Source organism: Cyrtonyx montezumae, unplaced genomic scaffold, assembly GCF_038088225.1.
Source record: "Cyrtonyx montezumae isolate F1298 unplaced genomic scaffold, pur_monq_1.0 scaffold_27, whole genome shotgun sequence".
NCBI lineage: Eukaryota > Metazoa > Chordata > Aves > Galliformes > Odontophoridae > Cyrtonyx > Cyrtonyx montezumae.
The window spans coordinates 2,679,126-2,687,678 of record NW_027072014.1 but is presented as its reverse complement, the minus strand read 5'-3'; the positions used below and the strand labels follow the sequence as shown (position 1 = coordinate 2,687,678).

At 46.7% G+C, this 8,553-nt stretch overlaps 1 pseudogene; it reads left to right on the top strand.

Moving 5' to 3' along the window:
• The first annotated feature begins 4,598 nt into the window (after positions 1 to 4,598).
• On the top strand, positions 4,599 to 4,716 carry LOC136051200 (5S ribosomal RNA; annotated as a pseudogene).
• Positions 4,717 to 8,553: the final 3,837 nt, after the last annotated feature.

The following is an 8,553-nucleotide window of genomic DNA, read 5'->3' as shown; positions in this document are numbered from 1 at the left end:
AAAACAAAGAGAGGAGAGAAATGAAAGATTGTGGCGCAAATGGGAGCAGAGCGGTGCGAAATAGGAATGGAAAGAAAGGGAGTGGAGAGAACTGAACGATTGTGGTGCAAATAGGAGTGGAGCGGAGCGAAATGGGAGCGGAAACAAAAGGAGTGGGGAGAAGATAAATGTTTAGGCGAGAATGGGAGCAGAGAAAATGGGAGTGGAGAGAAGTGAAAGGTTGAGGCGCAAATGGCATCGTAACCCAAAGGAGTGGAGAGAAATATAAGGTTGCAATGCAAATGGGAGCAGAGCGAAATTGGAGCGGAAAAAAGGAGAGTGGAGAGAACTGAAGGGCTGCGAAGCAAATGGGAGCTAAGCGGAGTTAAAAGGGAGCAGAAAAAAAGGGAGTGGAGAGAACAGAACAGTTGCGGCGCAAATGGGAGCAAAGCGCAATGAAATGGCAGTAGATACAAGGGGAATGGAGAGAAGTGAAATGTTCCAGCGCAAATGGAAGTGAAATGGGAGTGGAGAGAAGTTAAAGGCTTCGGCGCAAAAGGGAGCGGCGCAGAGCGAAATGGGAGTGCAGAGAACTGAAAGGTTGCAGCATAAATGGGAATGGAGCGGAAAGAAATGGGAGCTGAAACAAAGGGACTGGAGAGAACAGAAAAGTTGTGGCGCCAATAGCGGAAAAAAGCGAAATGGGAGCGGAAACAAAGGGAGTGGAGAGAAGTGAAATGTTCCAGCACAAATGGTAGTGAAATGGGAGTGGAGAGAAGTTAAAGGCTGCGGCGCAAATAGGAGCGGCGCAGAGCGAAATGGGAGTGCAGAGAACTGAAAGGTTACAGCGAAAATGGTAGCGGAGCGGAGCGAAATGGGAGTGCAGAGAACTGAAAGGGTACAGCGAAAATGGGAGCGGAGCAGAACAAAATGGGAGTGGAAACAATGTGAGTGGAGGGAACAGAAATGTTCAATGCGTCTCAAATACTAGCGGAGTGTAGCGAAATGGGAGCGGAAACAAAGGGAGTGAAGAGAAGTGAAATGTTCCGGCGTAAATGGGAGTGAATTGAGAGAGGAGGGAAGTTAAAGGTTGCGGCGCAAATAGGAGCGGCGCAGAGCGAAATGGGAGTGCAGAGAACTGAAAGGTTGCAGCGTAAATGGGAGCAGCGCAGAGCAAAACGAGAGCTGAAAGAAAAGTACTGGAAAGAGAAGAAATGTCGCGGTTCAAAAAAGAGTGGAGTGGAGCGGAATAGAAGAAAAAAAGAGAGGAGAGAAATGAAAGGTTGCAGAGCAAATTGGAGCAGAGCGGAACGAAATGGGAGAGGAGAGAGCTGAAAGGTTGCAGTGCAAATGGGAGCAGAGTTAAATGAGAGCAGAAATGAAAGGAATTCAGAGTACTGAAAGTTTGAGGCGCAAATGGGAGCAGAGCGATATGGGAGCTGAAAGAAAGTGGAGAGAACTGAAAAGTTGCAGAGCAAATGGGAGAAGAGCGGAACGAAATGGAAACGGAGAGAAGTGAAAGGTTGCAGTGCAAATGGGAGCAGAGTAAAATGGGAGCGGAAATGAAAGGAATGGAGAGTACTGGAAGGTTGTGGCACAAATGGGAGCGGAGCGGTGCGAAAAAGGAATGGAAAGAAAGGGAGTGGAGAGAACTGAAAGGTTGCAGCTCAAATGTGAGCGGAACTCAACAAAATGGTAGTGTAAACAAAGGGACTGGAGAGAACAGAAATTTTGCGGCATAAATGGGAGCGGAGAGGAATGAAATAAAATGTGGAAACAATGTGACTGGAGGGAACAGAAATGTTGCGGTGCAAATACTAGCGGAGTGGAGCGAAACGGGAGCAGAAACAAAGGGAGTGGAGAGAAGTGAAATGTTCCAACGCAAATGGGAGTGAAATGGGAGTGGAGAGATGTGAAAGGCTGTGGCACAAATAGGAGTGGCGCAGAGCGAAATGGGAGTGCAGAGAACTGAAAGGCTGCAGCACCAATGGGAGCGGAGCGGAAAGAAATGGGTACTGCAACAAAGGGACTGGAGAGAACAGAAATGTAGTGGTGCAAATAGGAGCGGAGTGGATCAAAATAGGAGCGGAAACAAAGAGAGAAGAGAGAAATGATATGTTGCGGCGCAAATGGGAGCAGAGCAAAATGGGAGAGGAAATGAAAGGAATGGAGAGTACTGAAAAGTTATGGAACAAACGGGAATAGAGCAGAGAGAAATGGGAGCGGAAAGAATGGGAAGAGAACTGAAAAGTTTCAGTGCAAATGGAAGCAGAGTGAAATGGGACCGGAAATGAAAGGGAGTGAAGAGAGCTGAAAGGTTGTGGCACAAATGTGAGTGGAAGTGAACAAAATGGGAGCGGAAACAAATGGAGAGGAGAGAAAAGAGATTTTGCGGTGCAAATAAGAGTGGAGTGGAGCGAAATGGGAGAGGAAACAAATGGAGTAGAGAGAAGTGAAATGTTTAGGCGAGAATGGGAGCAGAGCAAAATTGGAGTGGAGAGAAGTGAAAGGTAGGAAAGGCGCAAATAGGAGTGGAGTGGAAGGAAATGAGAGCGGAAACAAAGGGTGTGGAGTGAAGTGAAATGTTCCTGTGCAAATGGGAGCGAAATGAGATTGGAGAGTAGTGAAAGATTGCGGCGCAAATGTGAGCGAAGCAAAATTGGAACAGAAAAAAAGGAAGTGGAGAGAATGAAAGGTTGCAGCGCAAATGGGAACAAAACAGAGTGAAATGGTAGAGGAAAAGCTCAGAATGGTGAGTACTGAAAGGTTGTAGCGCAAATCGGAGTGGTGCGTAGCGAAATGGAACGGAAAGAATGGGAGTGAAGAGAACAGAAATGTTGCAGCGCAAATGGGAGCTGAGTAGAGTGAAATGGGAGCGGAAACTAAGGGAGTGGGGACAAGGGAAAGGCTGCGGCGCAAATGGGAGCGGTGCAGAATGAAATGGGAGCTGAAAAAAAGGACTGGAGAGAACAGAAATGATGAATCGCAAATAGGAGCAGAGCGCAGTGAAATGGGAGTGGAAACAATGAAAGAGAAGAGAACTGAAAGTTTGCTGCTCAAAAAGGAGCAAAGCAGAATGAAATTGAAGCAGAAACAAAGGGAGAGAACAGAAATGTTCTGGCGCAATAGGAATGGAGTGAAGCGAAATAGGAGCGGAAACAAAGGGAGTGGAGAGAAGTGAAATGTTCCGGCGCAAATTAGAGGGGAGCTGAACGAAATGAGAGCGGAAACAAAGGCACGGGAGAGAACAGAAATGTTGCGGCACAATAGGTGCAGAGTGAAGCGAAATAGGAGCAGAAAGAAAGGGAGTGCAGAGTAATGAAAGGTTGCAGCTCAAATGGCAGCATAGCGAAATGGGAGCGGAAACAAATCAGGAGGAGAGAACTGAAAGGTCGTGGTGCAAATGGGAATGGCGCGGAGAGAAATGGGAGTGCAAAGTGTTATGGTTCTATGATTTTTGTTGTATTATTGATATTCCACATCATAATATCATGTGGTGTAGAGAACTGAAAGATTGCGGCGCAAATATGAGCGGAGTGCTGCAAAATGGAAGCGGAAACAAAGGGAATGCAGAGAAGTGAAATGCTCCGGTGAGAATGGGAGCAGTGCAAAATGTATGTGGAGGGAAGTGAAATTTTTCTGCGAGAATGGGATCAATGCAATATCGGAGTGGAGAGAAGTGAAAGGTTGCGGTGCAAATGGGAGCAAAGTGAAATTGGAGTGGAAATTGGGAACGGAGTGGAATTGGAGCGGAAAGAAAGGGAGTGGAGAGAAATGAAGGGCTGCAAAGCAAATGGGAGCATTGCGGAGTGAAATGGGAGTGGAAACAAATCGTGAGGAGAGAACTGAAAGGTTGCAGTGCGAATGCTGGCAAAACAAAGTGAAATGGGAGTGGAAATGAAAGTACTGGATAGTACTGAAAGGTTGTGGCAGAAATGGGAGCGGAGTGGAGCGAAATAGGAGTGGAAAGAAAGGGAGTGGAGAGAAATGAAAGGTTGCGGCGCAACTGTGAGCAAAGCGAAATGGGAGCGGAAACAAAAAGGGAGGAAAGAACTGAAAAACTGTGGTGCAAATGGGAGCAGCGCGGAACGAAACAAGAGTGCAGAGAACTGAAAGATTGCGGTGCAAATAGGAGTGTAGCAGAGCGAAATGGGAGTGAAAAAAATAGGGAGTGGATTAAACTGAAAGTTAGCAGTGCAAATTGGAGCAGAGCGGAATGAAATGGGAGCGGAAACAAAAGGACTGGAGAAAACAGAAATGTAGCAGTGCAAATAGGAGTGGAGTGAAACAAAATAGGAGCGGAAACAAAAGGAGTGGAGAGAAATGAAAGCAGAGCAAAATTTGAGCAGAAACAAAGGGAGAGGTGAGAACTGAAAAATTGTGGCGCAAATGGGAGCTAAGCAGAGCGAAATGGGAGTGGAAAGTGTTATGGTTCTATGATTTTTGTTGTATTATTGATATTCCACATCATAATATAATGTGGTGTATTGGGAGTTAAAGAGTTAATGCTCTAGCTCCATTCTGGGTACACCTGACCGGGAATCGAACCCGGGCCGCGGCCGTGCAAGCACCGGTTCTAAACCAATACACAATAGCATTAACTCTAAAGTTAAAGAAGAGCCTACGGCCATACTACCCTGGAAATGCTCGATCTCGTCTGATCTCGGAAGCTAAGCATTGTCGGGCCCTTAAGTATTTGGATGGGAGACTGCCTGGGAATACCGAGTGTCGTAGGCTCTTCTTTAACTCCCAATACACCACATGATGTTATGATGTGGAATATCAATAATACAACAAAAATCATAGAACCATAACAGAAAGAAAGGGAGTGGAGAGAACTGAAAGGTTGCAGCGCAAATGGGAGCGGAACGGAACGAAATGGGAGCTGAAAGTAGTGGACTGAAGAGAACAGATACATTGCAGTACAAAAAGGAGCGGAGTGGAGCAAAATAGGAGCGGAAACAATGGTAGAGTAGACAACTGAAAGATTGCGGCACAAATGGAAGCAAAACAGAGTGAAATGAGAGCGGAAATGAAAGGAATATTGAGAACTGAATGGTTGTGGCACAAATGGGAGCGGAGCGGAGCGAAATGGGAGTGGAAAGAAAGGGACTGGAGAGAACTGAACGTTTGCAGCACAAATGGGAGCGGAGCGGAATGAAATGGGAGCTGAAACAAAGGGACTGGAGAGAACAGAAATGTAGCGGTTCAAATAGGAGCGGAGTGGAGCGAAATAGGAGCGGAAACAAAGGGATTGGAGAGAAATGAAAGGTTGTGGATAATGGGAGCAGAGCTAAGCTAAATGGAAGTGGAAACAAAGGGACTGGAGAGAACTGAATGGCTACAGTGCAAATGTGAGCGAAGCAGAGTAAAATTGGAATGCAGTGAACAGATATGTTGCGGTGTAAATGGGACCGGAGCAAAATGAAATGGGAGTGTAGGGAACTGAAAGGTTGCGGCGCAAATGGGAGCTGAGCGAAATGGGTGCGGAACCAAAAGGAGTGGAGAGAACTGTAAGGTTGCATCGGAAATGGGAGCAAAGCAGAGCGAAATGGGAACGGGAACTAAAGGAGTGGAGAGAAATGAAAGGTTACGGTGCAAATGGGTGTGGAGCGGAAAAAAAGTGAGTGGAGAGAACTGAAAGGTTGCAGCACAAATGGGAGCGAAGTGGAATGAAATGTGAGCAGAAACTAAGGGAGTGGAGAGAAATGAATGTTTGCAGTGCAAATGGGAGCAGAGTGGAGCGAAAATGGAGCAGAAAAAACAGGAGTAGAGAGAACTGACAGGTTGTGACGCAAATGTGAGAGGAGTGGAACAAAATGGGATCGGAAATAACGGGAGAGAAAAGAACTGAAAGATTGCAGCGGAAATGGGATAAGAGTGGTTAAAAAGGTAGTGGAGAGAAAATAAAGGTTGTGGTGCAAATGGGAGTGGAGCGGAGCGAAATGGGAGTGTAGAGAACTGAAAGGTTGCATCGCAAATGGGAGCGGATCGGAACGAAATGGGAGGTAAACCAAAGGGAGTGGAGAGAACTGAAAGGTTGCGGTGCAAACGGGAGAGAAGTGATGATGGAGCAGATACAAAGGGTGTGGAGAGAACTGAGGTTTGCGGAGCAAATGGAAGCGGAAAAAAAGGGTCTGGAGAAAACAGAAGTGTTGCGGTTAAAATAGGAACGGAGTGCAGAGAAATGTGAACGGAAACACGGTGAGTGGAGTGAAGTGAAATGTTCCGGTGCAAATGTTAGCGTAATGGGAGTGGAGAGAAGTGAAAGGTAGAGGCGCAAATGGGAACAAAATTGAGTGAAATGGTAGCAAAAAAAAATCAGAGTGGAGAGTACTGAAAGATTGTGGCGCAAATGGGAGTGGTGCGTAGCGAAATATAACGAAAAGAAAGGGAGTGGAGAGAACAGAAATGTTGCAGCGCAAATGGGAGTGGAGGGAAATGAAATGGGAGTTGAAAAAAAGGGACTGCAGAGAACAGAAATGTTACGGTGCCAATGGGAGCAAAGCGGAGCGAAATGGGAGCAGAAACAAAGGGAGTGGGGAGAATAGTAGGGCTGTGAAGCACACAAGAGCTAAGAGGGGTGACATGGGAGCAGAAACAATGGGAGTGGGGAGAACAGAACTGTTGCGGCGCAAATAGGAGCAGAGTGAAGCGAAATAGTTGCGGAAACAAAAAGAGTGGAGAGAAATGAAGGGCTGCGAAGCAAATGGAAGCAGAGCAAAGCGGAATGGGAGTGGAAAAAAAGGGACTGGAGGAAACAGAAATGTTGCGGCGCAAACACTATCGGAGTGGAGCGAAATGGGAGCAGAAACAAAGGGAGTGGAGAGAAGTGAAATGTTCTGGTGCAAATGGGAGTGAATTGGGAAAGGAGAGAAGTGAGAGGCTGTGGCGTAAATAGGAGCAGCGCGGAGTGAAATGGGAGTGCAGAGAACTGAAAGGTTGCAGAGAAAATGGGATCTGGGAGGAACGAAATGGGAGCTGAAACAAAGGGACTGGAGAGAACAGAAATGTAGCAGTGCAAATAGGAGAGGAGTGGAACAAAATAGGAGCAAAAACAAAAGGAGTGGAGAGAAATGAAAGTTTCGGCGCAAATTAAAGCAGAGCAAAATGGGAGCAGAAACAAAGGGAGAGGTGAGAACTGAAAGGTTGTGGCGCAAATGGGAGCTAAGCGGAACGAAATGGGAGGGCAAAGAAAGGGAGTGGAAAGAACTGAAAGGTTGTAGCGCAAATGGGAGCAGAACGGAAGAAAATGGGAGCTGAAACAAAGGGAGAGGAGAGAACAGAAATGTTGCGGAGCCAATACGAGAGGATTGGTGCGAAATGGGAGCGAAGACAAAGGGAGTAGAGAGAAGTGAAATGTTCCGTTGAGAATGGGAGCACTGCAAAATGGGAGTGAAAACAAAGGAAGAGGAGAGAACTGAAGGGTTGTGGTGCAAATAAGAGAGGTGAAGAGAGAAATGGGAGTGCAGAGAACTCTAAGATTGCAACGCAAATAGCGGAATGGTGCAAACTGGGAGCGGAAACAAAGGGAGTGGATTGAAGAGGAATGTTCCGGCGCAAATGGGAGCAGTGCAAAATGGGAGTGGAGAGAACTGTAAGGTTGCTGCGCAAATGGGAGCAAAGTAACATTGGAGCGGAAAGAGAGTGGAGAGAACTGAAAGGTTGTGGCGCAAATGGAAAAAGAAAAGAGTGAAATGTTAGAGGAAAAAAATCGGAAAAGAGAGTACCGAAAGGCTGTGGCGCAAATGGGAGTGGCGCGGAGCGAAATGGGAGTGGAAAGAAATGGAGTGGAGAGAACAGAAAAATTGCATTGCGAATGGAAGCAAAGCGGAACGAAATGGAAGAGGAAACAAGGGGACTTAAGAGAAGAGAAATGTAGCAGTGCAAATAGGAGCAGAGTGGAGTAAAATAAGAGCGGAAACAAAGGGAGAGGAGAGAAATGAAAGGTTGTGGCGCAAATGGGAGCAGAGGGAAATGAGAGCAGCAACTAAACGAGAGTACTGAAAGGTTGTGGCACAAATGAGAGCGGAGTGGAGCAATTTGGGAGCCGAAACAGGGAGTGGAGAGAAACGACAGGTTTCAGCACAAATGAAAGATGAGAAAAATGGGAGCGGAAACAAAGGAAGAGGTGAGAATTGAAAGGTTGTGGCACAAATGGGAGCGGCGCAGAGCGAAATGGGAGTGCAGAGATCTGAAAGATTGCGATGCAAATAGGAGTGGAGCGAAGCGAAATGGGATCGGAAACAAAGGGAGTAGAGAGAAATGAAGGGCTGCAAAGCAACTGGGTGCTACGCGGAGTGAAATGGGAGCGGAAATAAAGGGACTGGAGAGAACATAACGTTTGCGGCCCAAATAGGAGAGGAGTGGAGTGAATAGGGAGCTGAAACAAAGGGAGTGGAGTAAATTGAAAAGTTCCGGTGCAAATGGGAGCGAAATGGTAGTGGAGAGAAATAAAAGGTTGCGGTGCAAATGGGAACAAAACAGAATGAAATCGTAAAGTAAATGATCAAAATGGAGAGTACTGAAAGGTTGTGGCGCAAATGGGAGTGGTGCGGTGCGAAATGAGAGCGG